The sequence below is a fragment of the Olea europaea genome, chromosome 15 (assembly GCF_002742605.1).
Source record: "Olea europaea var. sylvestris chromosome 15, O_europaea_v1, whole genome shotgun sequence".
NCBI lineage: Eukaryota > Viridiplantae > Streptophyta > Magnoliopsida > Lamiales > Oleaceae > Olea > Olea europaea.
Window position 1 is genome coordinate 14,731,618 of NC_036251.1, and position 16,584 is coordinate 14,748,201.

Here is a 16,584-nt window from a genome sequence, read left to right on the forward strand (position 1 = left end):
CTTCTAGGCTAAAATTAATTAATTGAATTAACGGAAAAGTTCATATACACCCAACTAATATATAATAATTCATTTTATACTATTAAATCGAAATAAGAACCAAATTTAATATAGAAAAAATTGCAACAGTAGTCCTTAGCCTTTCATTTTTTGCAGACTTTACCCTAATATTTATTTTGTACCATTCACAATCTTTGAACCTTTCAAAAAATATGCACATAAGGTCCAAATAGATAGAAACCATCCGTCTTGCCATCAGTTAACCAAAAAGTCAAAATTTGATCAATTTTAAATAAAATTACTATCTAACAATGACATATCGGTTAAACCACCGATTCACCAGTTAAACCATTGACCCGATGACCCAATGATTTTTTTGGGTCAACCATCGGATCGGGTCTAATAACTATGGTTATGATACTACTAACAGGTGAGAAGATATTACTCTTAACCAATGATTTGTGGCGAATTGGTTTCAAAAACATATTCATCGAGATACATCCAATGAGTAATTCCAGTGAAACTTCTTCCACAAATTTTATAGAAAATGATTACGGTTAATTTTTTGCCTTTTGTAATTATTAGGCATGAATATTGTATCTCTACTTCAGAAACCAAAATTTTTTCCGATTCCGAAACCCGTTTTACAAGAAACAAAGAAGATCTTTCACTCGCAATGTAATCTTTAGGGGCTGTTTACGTTAGTAGCTATAATTTTACATATACAAAATTATAGCACCGTAAGGCAAAAGACAAACTCCCTTCAATTGACAATCTCTAGTTCATTACACCACCAGCTAAGGAATTTAGAAAGAGAGTCTAAGATGAGAAGGAAATAATAGTGATGAAAAAATGAATTTTGCAATTCCTTTCCATAGTAATTCATCGTTGATCACTTGGACTTAAGCTTGTATTATAATCAAAATAAATGTATACCTCGTGTATATAGCTACACGTGCATGAAATCTGTTAGGCAAAGATTTCTGTACGTGTAGTACAGTTCCTATCTCATAGGGCTCAAATTACAACTATTTATGTGTACGCATTTTTTTCCTCCTTTTTTTGTTGATGTTCAAGTGTCATTAAATGTGTAAGTGTTTTCTATTTGTTTTTTTTTTTTTTTTTCATCTATTTTCAGTTAAGTGTCGTTGTTTCCGCATTAACCAATTCATTTGATAAACACAAATAGGTAGGTAGTCAGATATTGCAAGTATAAGCTTAAATTTCTCGATATTCGTCGTATGGTATTCAATTAACAGGAAAAATCTAACTAGTGGTTTTTTGCCCAATAAAATTGTCTTACAACAAAAATTTTAATATGTTCATTATATCATGCAAAATAACTATAGAGCATTTTATCAAAATGTTATATAGGAAATATAGACAACAATGTCGAGGAAAATTGAAGTGTCTAAACATACTACAAACTTCATCAGTTTTGTCTAATCTGTCCAACATGCCTAAATGCTTTGAAATTCACACAACAAGGAAGTAGGACAATGTCAAAGAACTTAGTTTGACGAAAAATTTCTATATTTTTCGAAATTCATGCAAAAAGGAGGAGAGCGTCTAAATAGACTATATTTCTCGTCAACTCTATGTAATTTAGTGAAAATGCTTAGATTATTTGAAATATGTGCAAAAAGAAAATTAAAAAAATTCTCTCTCTCTCTCTCTCTCTCTCTCTCTCTCTCTATTATTAAGAAACCCGAAAATGTTTCAATTGATTTTCTCTAAAACTTCTATGGAGGAAATTGACTCTTAATTAGTTCTATATTTTCAAACCTGGTTTATAATTCAACCGCACAATCACACCTTCAAAAAAATAATAATAATAATAAAAATAAAAAATTCCACTATCCTAAACATTAAAATTTGATAAAAAGAGGCCAAACGGGAGCATAGTGATTGCTCATGCTTAAAAGCTTTTATTTAAGAAAAAGCCATAATTGGAGCTATAATTATTGTTTGAGACCCGCCACTTTGTTATTTTGAACCAGAAAAAATAGTGGGTATCGATGCTTAAAAGCACAACTAAACATGTGCATAATTGATTACAATCAAACTAACACATATCATGTAAGGTGGGCATATGATCTACGGTGAAATTCAATAGGCAAATTATGTACGTGTACACCTCTCTTCTCATTTTTTGTGTTTAAGCGCTTTTTCCCATTTCATTCTTTATTTATTTTCGCTTTTAGGGTTTAAAAAAAAAAAAAAAAAAATATATATATATATATATATATATATATATAAGTGGTGGTACTCTTTTTCAATTTCTTTTTGTGATACTTGACATTTTAAAGTTTTAATAGTTGCAAATCTAACTCTTTTGATAAACACAGATATTTTGATATTACAAACTTTTTGGTTTAAATTTCTAGATGCGTCATAATGCGTTCAATTAATAGGAAAAGTTTCTAATTGCTTAATTTTTATTTTTTCTCAAAATGAAATTTTCTCCCACCAAGAATCTTGTTAATGTCCATATAGTCATCTGAAATTACAAAAGTAGCCTTTGATCAAAATGTATAATAGGCAAATTTCGAAAAAGTTGCCAAAGAAGATTAGAGAATCTATATGGACCAGAAAACTTGTCGACTTTGTCTAGTTTGACGAGAATGCATAGGTATTTCTGCAAAAAAAAAAAGAAAAAAAAAGAAAAAAAAAAGGAAGAATATAAAATAGACTACATATTCACATCAATTTTGTCTAGTTTGACGAGATTGTCTAGATAGATCGAACTTTGGACATAATAGAGGAACAATTTGAAAATACTTTGAAATGGGAATGGTATATTTATCAAAAATTCAAAAACTAACAATTATTGGAGACGAAACAAGTAATTAAAGTCAAAATCTGGAAACTAATACCAAAATTGCAAAACATTGGTCCCATCATTATTCTAGAATCTTAAAAAAATAAAAAATAAAAAAAATAAGGGAATTGGGTTGATACATCACCACCTGAATTTGAAGTGTGGAAAGAAAATGAAAACTATCTTGAATCTGAGCCCCCGTTTGATCCCCATTCTTTGGCAACAAAAATGAAAAATATGATCGTTATCCATCATATCAAACCACCATATTTGACTTTCTATCTCTTGTATGAGTCATATAACGATTACATTTTTCATTCTCATTCTTACAAAAATGTGAATTAAACGGGGCCTGAATTTCTTCAATACTCCTTAATTTTCTTCAATCTATTTCTTCATCTTGAAAATCCAAGCAAATATATATGAAGTTTTATTTAAGAATATGTGATTTGTACCAAAAGCTTCTCTAAAACTTGTAAGGAATGTGTATATATATATTTTTAATCAAAAGCTCACATTTCTTGTATGATGAATGATCATATATCTTCAAGAATTAGGTCAAGTCTCGTATATACTAATCCCTTCTATTAAAAGTTGAATCAAAATAGGAAACAAATATTTTTTGTTCGGAACTACCATGCAATCGCATTGTAGAGTACATTATGATGGTATGATTGTACTTGTATGCATGTACTACTCCTCTTGCAGTCACATAATATGGACTTTGCAGTCGAAAGGTTTGCTTTTTTTTCATGTTCAATTTGATCCTTGCAAATCTTCTTTTGTTCAGCTTTAGTCCTTTCTTATTTGTACATGGATCCTTCATCTTTAAATATTTACAATTTAATTCTCATCATTCCACAATTATTTGTAATTAGTATAATGACAATCATAAAAGTTTACAATTGAGTTCTCAAACTTTTCAAACATTGTATTTAGCTTTCAATACTTGCAAATCTCAACGGATTGCCATCTTAATGCTCCTTATTGATCATGTGCAATCTGATTAGTCATCAATTGCTCCGAATCAATTTCAATTAAGCCCAAAATCATCTGTCTTCGCAGCTAGTGCAATCAAGTTGAAGTTTTGAATACAATTAACATATTTACACTAAATTATGCAGATATTCTATTAATGAACAACAATTTTTCAAGTATAACAGTACGAAGAAGCGTGTAAAACACACTTATCAATTTTAGAATAAATACATTCTAGATATAGAAGATTTCAAAACTACATTTGTTACGTCCTTCCAACAAAGCTCCAAAAACTCCTATAAGACAGTTACACGACAGGCAAACATGGGCTCGCTCTCTATGTCATTTTGCTTAAGAAGTAGTGGATCATGTACAATATGGTCCCCAAATTTTGATTTTCATATCACTTTAGCCCTCCGAAATTGCAAGCTTAGGTCCTTGAACTTTTGGTACTTGTGCACTTTGGTCCCCAACTTCACATTTTTGGACGATTTAGATCCCTTTTAACTTTCGTTTGCCTTGTTCTCTTACCTTTTAGGGTTAATGAATTGTGAGTTAATATGTGCTCCTTTAATCAATAATTAGCTTGTTAAAGTGTTTAACAAGTGTACAAAAATACACTTATAGTTGCCGTTTAATTTTTCAACATGTATAATCCTTTGTGATGTTCTAAACGTTGTTTTACTTTGAAGTGAAATCGAGACTCACCCAAAACGACATATTATTGTTTTACTCTAGGGGTGCCATTTAGGTATAGGGTATACAAGAACATCGAACGTGTAATCATTCAACATGTACAAGTGAAATCGAGACTTTACTACCCAGAGCGACATGTGATCATTTTCAAGTATGATTGTCGTTTAGATTATACACAGCATAGCACATTTCGGATTGAAATCGACCCGCATCTAATATGGCACGTAAACATTTTAGTTGTATGACTGCAATTTTTGGTAATTCAATATTCAGTTTACATCATTTTTGCTCATTCGAACTAGACAAGTTATCTATGACGTTACTAAATTTGTTTTGCAGTGAAGTCTAGATCCCTTGACCAAAATGGCACATTGTCGTTTTAAACGTTTAACCGTCATTTTTCCAAATTGGGTGAATTTACGTAGCTAGTTAATAATAATCTTTTTTTCCATTGTATAAATATACAAGTTATCATGAAAAACTACAACTCTGTTTCAACCCTTACTGCTTCAATATTTGAATAAAACAGTCATGCAATGAAAAATATAGCAAGACTAATCAATATCCATATACTTGTTCCCTAATCAATTATAAAAACCACTACTAACTAGACAAAACCAGCATCCATGTAAATGTTTTCCTACTAAATCATAAAAAACACTACCATCTGGACAAAATTAGTATCTAAGTCCTATATCATCTGATGAGCTTCATAGGCCCAAATCTGCATTAGATTTAAAATATTACAATCTAAATAAAATGAATAATATGGATATTTCTCATTATTAATCAAGTATGACTTCACCAAGAATCTCTAGTCTTTCATGAATACATCTATTGTATGGCCAAAAGCCTTTCTCCCTCCAACGATAACTATTAAAAGCCTCTAAGTCATCAACCATTGACAAGTGTTCTAAAATTTTGTATGTGTAGTTTTGTTTGGGCAGTAGTACCATTTCCAAAATATATATAAACCTAGTCTTGTACTTGTCTTCCATACACACTTAGCGACTTTCAATAGCTTCTTTTAGATTGTACGACGTTTACCTTTCTTACACCTTTTGAAGTGTTTATTCACCAATCTACCATTAGTCACAATATGGGGCTCCAACGCATGCTCCTCACTAGCTTTCAACCAAATTATCAATGAGAACTTGTTTAATGAAAATCGTGTTGGCCTATCAATAATTGAAAACAAGATCTCATTTTATTTTTTGGTTACAATCATTCTCATTACAAGTGGTGGACTAGTTGTGTGAAAAAGGTATACGCTTCATTCAATATAGTTGTCTGAAACAAGATTCCATAAACATTTCTCAATAAACATCATCCAACATTTCCCAAACATAGTCAAGTTTTTTGAAGGCAATACTTCTACGAAGGCCTGCCTTTAATCCTATCTTCAATGTGAATCACATACTCAAATGATCGTTCCATTTCTGTAATAAAAAACATAAAACAATAATGTGAAGTTATCAATGAACAAATATGAAGCTTTTACAATAATTCTATGTGATACTTAGTACAATTCATTTTCGAAAAAGATAAACGACAAGGTAAGATTTTAAGAATTACATAAACGATAGTGTGCTATTTTCAAAATTAGATAAACTGCAGAGTGCCATTTTGAGAACTAGATGAACTTTAGGGTACCATACAGGAAAATTTAGCAACTAACATATCAATGCCACAAGCTCAACCAAGTGAGTGCATTTACTTCATGGAAAACATGCAAAATACTACTATATCTTCATTACAGTAAAAAATCACGATCGTTTATTACTCTACCATATTCCATTTAATGCAAACCTCTTGAATCTGACACATCACAATAGAAAAAGCAACACTATAGGTGGAAAAATAGTTCATCCATGTCTCAATGTCAAGCAAATACGACAATACAATATACATGTTCATCAAAGAATATTTAAGAGGAAGTATTTCGCGAAACTTTGAGAGTATGAATGAGCTCAAAATCTCATATCTTATCTCTCTGCATAATTAGCTCAGTCCAAAACCTTCAAGAAGCCACTTGGTTAACTAATACAAAATAATGCCAATTTAATAAGACTTCAATGGTATCATGGAATATCTACTTCAGTACACCAACATTGCAACTAACATGATATTTAAATATTTATAGCAAACAAAATGCTTAAAGATCTAATTTTCGATAGCTATTTTTATTAAATTGTCATATCTGCTTTCAATTATTAGCTCTATAAGAATTAAAATCCAAAAGAATAATAGCTTGCTGGAAAAAAGTTATTTTAGTCAAAGGCAAAAACCCCTAAGCAATAAGTGGGACATAACGAGAAGACAATTGTTGTATTTCATTATCTTGGAAAAACAATAATTTGCTTTTTGCAATTCGCCACAACTTCATCACGTAATTTCTTTATACGAGCAAGTCTAAGTTACGTGAAAAAGCATAATTGTGTGCCGCCTCAAACAGGAGTAAGTTATATTTACATAACAAAAGTAGATGTAAATCAAATTTGGAATCACCTATAGAGCTATTTAACCCAAGTTTGCTTACAAGCCCATCTTTAATTGTTCAATGTTTCACCTCAGAATACTCCACTATATATTTTATTCCAATTTGCTTATAAATCTACATCACGAAGAATAAAATAAAGAAATAACATGTTTTTAAATTTGTAATTACGAGAAGAAAGTTAAATTCGTACGTAACTTTTCGTGTAATTCAAAGTAACAATGAAAACTATGAAGAGAAAATTGAATTCCAAAACTTAATCACTACATACAAGAAACATGAATAAAATTAAGGTATAAACAAATCCATTCTATCAATATAGTTCTTGCTGGCACAAGTTTCTCTTAAAAAATTCGCATAAAATTGTAGTAAAAATGAAAAATTGAGGAACCAAACATACATGAGGATAGCCAACTATGAAATTGGTTCTTAGAAGTGGTTGTTCAAGCACGGGTGCTCTTTTGAGAATTTCGATTCTACAAATCTTGAGAAATGGATGAAACCTTCATATTCCTCTTTTCGTGCAAGAATACGAAGACAACCAATTTTGAATGTAAAATGATTTGGAGATGACGAAGCCATGAAGAGAAAAAAATAAAGGTTTGGGGATTGTTAAGGGAGAAGAAATATTAGATTTATGATTTTGGGAATTCAATTGATTTGAGAAGGGAGGAATTACATTTTTTAGATGGTGGTAAGGATATATTATGTAGTTTATAAATTATGATTTAACATATTTATTTTAAAAATATTATTTTGGTCAAAGGCTAAAATCTATAGTATGAAATAGGCTATTTGACCCAATTACCACTATTAATTATTATGACAACTATGGCATGCAGATAAGGCGTCTACTAATGTACACCGTGTGCGCGTTTGTCCTTTATTTTATGTTCCCCTATCCATTTTCATTTAAGATTTTGTTTGGACAAATTTATAAATCATTAAAAATTTCTGGAACTTTTTTTTATCAATTCGGTGGCATTAGGTGAATTGATGCCCTTTCTGAAAAGCTAATATGTCATCGTTTAGAGTTTATTGAGAATAATATGAAGATTATGAATGACGGATAAAGGAACCATCACTCTTCCATAGTAAAAGAATATGAACTGCGTCAAAATATCATTTTAGCCCCGCTTAAGTAATAACCTCAATCTATGTTGAGTTAATGTAACATTAAATGATATGTTAGATGACTTATTTCATTTAACCTATTATTTAGTATCTCATTTGCTAGTAATAATCTCCTAAGCAAGCACTGATGACATGATACACTAATTAATTGATGAATTATTAAATTCATGAGATCTACCATTAACTTATTCACAATAAATGATGTGACATGTCATCGGTACTTATGAGGTCATTTCTGTCACATTTGCGTCTCATAGATTGTGATTATAAACCTAGTGGAGCTAAATGACATTACTCTATATTAATAAAGTGATTATATTTCCATGACAACTAAACATGTTGATGTTTTTCATACCATATGACATCTTAACACCTTGCTAGAATTCAATCTTGGAGGCCAAGTTTAATTATATTTTTTGTGCTAATTAATAGTATATTGATATGATGGTTTTAATTTATGCTATTCTAATTTGTGTACGATAATTATATCATAATATTTGCCATAGCGATTGGAAACATAATGTTTCACACGCAAAATGCGAGAATTGAGGTATGAATCAGTTGAAAAATGTGGTACATTTGTCAAATAATTACTTGGATGACTTCTAGGCTAAAATTAATTAATTGAATTAACGGAAAAGTTCATATACACCCAACTAATATATAATAATTCATTTTATACTATTAAATCGAAATAAGAACCAAATTTAATATAGAAAAAATTGCAACAGTAGTCCTTAGCCTTTCATTTTTTGCAGACTTTACCCTAATATTTATTTTGTACCATTCACAATCTTTGAACCTTTCAAAAAATATGCACATAAGGTCCAAATAGATAGAAACCATCCGTCTTGCCATCAGTTAACCAAAAAGTCAAAATTTGATCAATTTTAAATAAAATTACTATCTAACAATGACATATCGGTTAAACCACCGATTCACCAGTTAAACCATTGACCCGATGACCCAATGATTTTTTTGGGTCAACCATCGGATCGGGTCTAATAACTATGGTTATGATACTACTAACAGGTGAGAAGATATTACTCTTAACCAATGATTTGTGGCGAATTGGTTTCAAAAACATATTCATCGAGATACATCCAATGAGTAATTCCAGTGAAACTTCTTCCACAAATTTTATAGAAAATGATTACGGTTAATTTTTTGCCTTTTGTAATTATTAGGCATGAATATTGTATCTCTACTTCAGAAACCAAAATTTTTTCCGATTCCGAAACCCGTTTTACAAGAAACAAAGAAGATCTTTCACTCGCAATGTAATCTTTAGGGGCTGTTTACGTTAGTAGCTATAATTTTACATATACAAAATTATAGCACCGTAAGGCAAAAGACAAACTCCCTTCAATTGACAATCTCTAGTTCATTACACCACCAGCTAAGGAATTTAGAAAGAGAGTCTAAGATGAGAAGGAAATAATAGTGATGAAAAAATGAATTTTGCAATTCCTTTCCATAGTAATTCATCGTTGATCACTTGGACTTAAGCTTGTATTATAATCAAAATAAATGTATACCTCGTGTATATAGCTACACGTGCATGAAATCTGTTAGGCAAAGATTTCTGTACGTGTAGTACAGTTCCTATCTCATAGGGCTCAAATTACAACTATTTATGTGTACGCATTTTTTTCCTCCTTTTTTTGTTGATGTTCAAGTGTCATTAAATGTGTAAGTGTTTTCTATTTGTTTTTTTTTTTTTTTTTTCATCTATTTTCAGTTAAGTGTCGTTGTTTCCGCATTAACCAATTCATTTGATAAACACAAATAGGTAGGTAGTCAGATATTGCAAGTATAAGCTTAAATTTCTCGATATTCGTCGTATGGTATTCAATTAACAGGAAAAATCTAACTAGTGGTTTTTTGCCCAATAAAATTGTCTTACAACAAAAATTTTAATATGTTCATTATATCATGCAAAATAACTATAGAGCATTTTATCAAAATGTTATATAGGAAATATAGACAACAATGTCGAGGAAAATTGAAGTGTCTAAACATACTACAAACTTCATCAGTTTTGTCTAATCTGTCCAACATGCCTAAATGCTTTGAAATTCACACAACAAGGAAGTAGGACAATGTCAAAGAACTTAGTTTGACGAAAAATTTCTATATTTTTCGAAATTCATGCAAAAAGGAGGAGAGCGTCTAAATAGACTATATTTCTCGTCAACTCTATGTAATTTAGTGAAAATGCTTAGATTATTTGAAATATGTGCAAAAAGAAAATTAAAAAAATTCTCTCTCTCTCTCTCTCTCTCTCTCTCTCTCTCTATTATTAAGAAACCCGAAAATGTTTCAATTGATTTTCTCTAAAACTTCTATGGAGGAAATTGACTCTTAATTAGTTCTATATTTTCAAACCTGGTTTATAATTCAACCGCACAATCACACCTTCAAAAAAATAATAATAATAATAAAAATAAAAAATTCCACTATCCTAAACATTAAAATTTGATAAAAAGAGGCCAAACGGGAGCATAGTGATTGCTCATGCTTAAAAGCTTTTATTTAAGAAAAAGCCATAATTGGAGCTATAATTATTGTTTGAGACCCGCCACTTTGTTATTTTGAACCAGAAAAAATAGTGGGTATCGATGCTTAAAAGCACAACTAAACATGTGCATAATTGATTACAATCAAACTAACACATATCATGTAAGGTGGGCATATGATCTACGGTGAAATTCAATAGGCAAATTATGTACGTGTACACCTCTCTTCTCATTTTTTGTGTTTAAGCGCTTTTTCCCATTTCATTCTTTATTTATTTTCGCTTTTAGGGTTTAAAATAAAATAAAATAAAATATATATATATATATATATATATATATATATAAGTGGTGGTACTCTTTTTCAATTTCTTTTTGTGATACTTGACATTTTAAAGTTTTAATAGTTGCAAATCTAACTCTTTTGATAAACACAGATATTTTGATATTACAAACTTTTTGGTTTAAATTTCTAGATGCGTCATAATGCGTTCAATTAATAGGAAAAGTTTCTAATTGCTTAATTTTTATTTTTTCTCAAAATGAAATTTTCTCCCACCAAGAATCTTGTTAATGTCCATATAGTCATCTGAAATTACAAAAGTAGCCTTTGATCAAAATGTATAATAGGCAAATTTCGAAAAAGTTGCCAAAGAAGATTAGAGAATCTATATGGACCAGAAAACTTGTCGACTTTGTCTAGTTTGACGAGAATGCATAGGTATTTCTGCAAAAAAAAAAAGAAAAAAAAAGAAAAAAAAAAGGAAGAATATAAAATAGACTACATATTCACATCAATTTTGTCTAGTTTGACGAGATTGTCTAGATAGATCGAACTTTGGACATAATAGAGGAACAATTTGAAAATACTTTGAAATGGGAATGGTATATTTATCAAAAATTCAAAAACTAACAATTATTGGAGACGAAACAAGTAATTAAAGTCAAAATCTGGAAACTAATACCAAAATTGCAAAACATTGGTCCCATCATTATTCTAGAATCTTAAAAAAATAAAAAATAAAAAAAATAAGGGAATTGGGTTGATACATCACCACCTGAATTTGAAGTGTGGAAAGAAAATGAAAACTATCTTGAATCTGAGCCCCCGTTTGATCCCCATTCTTTGGCAACAAAAATGAAAAATATGATCGTTATCCATCATATCAAACCACCATATTTGACTTTCTATCTCTTGTATGAGTCATATAACGATTACATTTTTCATTCTCATTCTTACAAAAATGTGAATTAAACGGGGCCTGAATTTCTTCAATACTCCTTAATTTTCTTCAATCTATTTCTTCATCTTGAAAATCCAAGCAAATATATATGAAGTTTTATTTAAGAATATGTGATTTGTACCAAAAGCTTCTCTAAAACTTGTAAGGAATGTGTATATATATATTTTTAATCAAAAGCTCACATTTCTTGTATGATGAATGATCATATATCTTCAAGAATTAGGTCAAGTCTCGTATATACTAATCCCTTCTATTAAAAGTTGAATCAAAATAGGAAACAAATATTTTTTGTTCGGAACTACCATGCAATCGCATTGTAGAGTACATTATGATGGTATGATTGTACTTGTATGCATGTACTACTCCTCTTGCAGTCACATAATATGGACTTTGCAGTCGAAAGGTTTGCTTTTTTTTCATGTTCAATTTGATCCTTGCAAATCTTCTTTTGTTCAGCTTTAGTCCTTTCTTATTTGTACATGGATCCTTCATCTTTAAATATTTACAATTTAATTCTCATCATTCCACAATTATTTGTAATTAGTATAATGACAATCATAAAAGTTTACAATTGAGTTCTCAAACTTTTCAAACATTGTATTTAGCTTTCAATACTTGCAAATCTCAACGGATTGCCATCTTAATGCTCCTTATTGATCATGTGCAATCTGATTAGTCATCAATTGCTCCGAATCAATTTCAATTAAGCCCAAAATCATCTGTCTTCGCAGCTAGTGCAATCAAGTTGAAGTTTTGAATACAATTAACATATTTACACTAAATTATGCAGATATTCTATTAATGAACAACAATTTTTCAAGTATAACAGTACGAAGAAGCGTGTAAAACACACTTATCAATTTTAGAATAAATACATTCTAGATATAGAAGATTTCAAAACTACATTTGTTACGTCCTTCCAACAAAGCTCCAAAAACTCCTATAAGACAGTTACACGACAGGCAAACATGGGCTCGCTCTCTATGTCATTTTGCTTAAGAAGTAGTTTTGGTCGAACATATGAAGAGGGCGAGCATCTATGAAGAGTCGAACCCATTTACTGGAGTTGACTCCATATGGAGAACCGAACCTTCATGGAGGGGATGAGGCTGGAAGGGAGCTCAGCAAGAGATCTTTTATGCAATCTTCAATAAGTGATTGATGTGACAATTCATTGTTGTCTTTGTTCTATTCAGCCAAAGAAAGTCAAATCTATGTCTTGTATCAGACTTATGGACAACAAAATGGTATTAGCATTAAATGCCCATGACTGATTGATACATTTGATAAGAGCCTCAACTGCATGGATGGGGCCATGTATACTTTCATCCAACAGTCAACATCCATTCTGTTTTACTGTAAAAGCTCACATAATAATCATTACAAAGGTAATGCAAGTTTAAACTCTCAGGCCATAACTTTGCTCTCATTGCCGTCACACATTTTTTCCAAAGTCAAACATCTTATTTTATATAAGAGGCTCATGTCTAATGCACCTTTCACACTGAAATGCATATTACCTCAACTAACTTAACCATCGGAGTTTATGGAACTGTTGGCCACGTCAAAGATACAAAAATCGAGGACAACAAATTGGCTGCATCGGTGAAAAATCACACCATAGGCACGAATATCCTTGTGAAAAAAGCTACTGAAAAAAGTATCTCAACTCATCCTTAAAGAAAGGTTTTGTTTTCTTAAGGAAATAACAAGAAGAAATACTACTTGGAGTTTTGTGCAATATTCAAGTTATTCATAAACTATTAGTTCTAGCAATTATGGTTCTCATGCAAGGGATGAACGGGAGGTCTCTAAAGAAGAGGCCCTCCGGACTAATGTCAACATTCTTAGATCCTATTATAGCACCATTGACTCGGTGGCACTACTACACACCTTGCAATAGAAATGGAAAAAATAGCTACAAACATGAAGAATATGTCCAAACAGAATACTACCATGCAATAATTACTTATGCAAATGCATGGACAAGCTGGGCACTAAATGCCTCGGCAAGATGCTTTCCAACAACAAGACGAGAATGAATATAGCTAAAGGGCTCAATATCACAAACAAATGAATGAGGTTAGACACACTAAAAGAGAGGTAGAAATGGATATGTCAACTAATTACACCTCTAGTCAACTTGTAGATGACCTCCCCAAAGGGAAGATAACTTTCCTCTAGAATATGAACAAAAGCATGGACCTCAAAGTTACTCCAGTGTATTTAACATGATTGGCCCATCTATGCCAAGAAATGGGCCCTAGCAACCACCTCCTATGTTGAAGCCACATGAGTACGTGCAAAGTCATGGTTGTAACAAGTCCCTTCACCTGGAAATAGATGAGAGAGAAGGGACACAGTAAATTAGAGAACCACACTGGCCCAATGAACCGTCTTGGTAGAGGTGTCAATCCGGGTGGTCCGGGCCGGGTCGGCCCGCCAACATATGAGCCCAGTAACGGCCCGCGTGAAAAAAGGCCGCCCGCTATAGGTTCCGAGTCGGCCCACAATTTTGGACTACAACCTAGGCCCGCTCGCTAACCCATCCGGGTCGAGCCCATGCGGGTCACGAGTCGCGGTTTGTTCCGATTTGGCGCGTAGAATTGTATAAATAAAATTATAAAAATATAGAATTTTTCATATTTATAGCAAAAAATATTTTTTTTGTTAAATGTAAACTAAGAATTGAACAAAATGATAAATTCATAATTACACCAAGAAATGTTTACATAGAATTCAAATTTAATGTTACGTGAATTATTTATAACTTTGCAAAGTTAAATTTAACTTAAACAAATAACAACTAACTACATTTCTAATTATTATTATCAAATATTTATAGCATAAGTACATCCCAACTAGGTTGGCACCTACTTTTACTATAATTTATAGTTTAAGTACATCCCAACTAGGTTGGCACCTACTTAACTATAATTTAGTTGTTCAAAAATTATATTTTTTTTCCCAATCAATCTTCAGGAATTGCAAGATTTTTGAAGTCTTCAGCAACATCATCAATAATTTTATCTTGCATCCTTCGATCCGCGAATATCCAATCTTTCACGCATATGAGAGCTTCCAAAATATCTTCTTTAAGTCTAGATCTTCTTTCGTCCAATACTCTATTACCTGCACTAAAAGCAGACTCGGATGTCACTGTTGAGACTGGAACTGTTAGTAGATCTCGTGCCATTTCAGATAATACAGGATATGATCGCTCATTTAATTTCCACCATCGTAAAATATCTAAATTATCCACTTCATCTTCAGGTATTAAACTATAATGATCAAATTGATAATATCTTTCTAATTCCCAAGTGTGGTATTTGGATTTGCAGTTGAAGTTGTAGATGAAGAACCAAGAACATTACGTTTCTTAGCGATTATGGAGAAAAAAGAAGATTTGCCTTTAGAAGTTGTACTAGAGTTTGTAGAAGAAGAAATATTTTCATTGTTACCATATTTAATAAAATAGTTGTCATACATTTCATTAATAAAAATATCCAATTGTCGATTTGTAATATTTATGTTAAAAGCTAATGTTTCAGAAAGTGATTCTAAAGCACAATGAACTCCAAACAACTTAATGCGAGGATCCATTACAGCTGCCACTGAAAAAATTAGTGGCGTGTTTTCATAATATTTTTTAAACTTTTCCTCCATTGAGTAAATAATTTGAAAGAAAAATGGATCATCTCTAAATGATGAAAACTGTTCAGCAATTTCTACTAATTGTAAAAGTACAAGATTACTAGTTGGATAATAAACTCCAGAACTAACTTTTGTTGCCTTATACAAAGGTTTCAAAAATTTCATAATTTTAAATGCTTTTTCCCAGTCCGAATCAATTATATAAAATTGATTTTGCTTTGAATTAACAAATGCATTAATAGCATTAGTATAGCCAACACACGATTTTAACATTAAAAAAGTTGAATTCCATCTATTAGGAACATCATCAACAAATTTTCTTCTTCTCAATCCAAGATTTATACAAATTTTTGCAAATTCTTGTTGTCTAGAATCTGAACAAGAAATATAATTAATAGATTCTCTAATTATACTTATTTGTGGTGTTATTAATTTCAAACCATCTTGCACAGCTAAATTATATATATGACAAACACAACGCATGTGAAATAATTTAGAATCATATAGGGGTGTAACCGCTCTAATTAAAAGCTCAATACATGCATTATTAGCACTTGCATTATCAAAGGTAACACTAAATAGTTTATTTAACACACCAAATTCATTAAAAACTTTTAATAAATTTTCACACAAATTTACACCATTATGTGGATATTCAAGTAAACGAAAAGCAATAATTCTCTTATGTAATAACCAATTATTATCAATGAAATGTGCTATAACGCAAGCATAACCATTATGATTTCGTCCAGACCAACAATCAGACGTGAAACACATAATTCCATCAATTTTTTTAAGTTCATTTTTTAAATTCTCAGCCATTGTATGAAATAATTTCATAGAATCAGAACGAGCAGTATTTCTACTTACGCTCCTGTAAGAAAGTTGAATGTACTTTTGCAGGAACTCTTCAAAATACTGATCTTCTGCAAATGTGAAGGGCATCTCACGAGCTTCTAAAAATTCCGACATCCCAACTCGCATTCGTTCCTGCGAATAAACAAAATTAGTAAAAGTAACTGGAATACTAGCATTAGTAAAACC

At 31.1% G+C, this 16,584-nt stretch overlaps 1 long non-coding RNA gene across 1 annotated transcript; it reads right to left on the reverse strand.

The window, feature by feature from the left end:
• Positions 1–5,743: 5,743 nt before the first annotated feature.
• Positions 5,744–7,661, reverse strand: LOC111411002. Its single transcript, XR_002705803.1, has 2 exons — positions 7,393–7,661; positions 5,744–5,934 (listed from the first exon to the last, which is right to left on the reverse strand). It is a non-coding gene; the product is annotated as an uncharacterized LOC111411002 (long non-coding RNA).
• Positions 7,662–16,584: the final 8,923 nt, after the last annotated feature.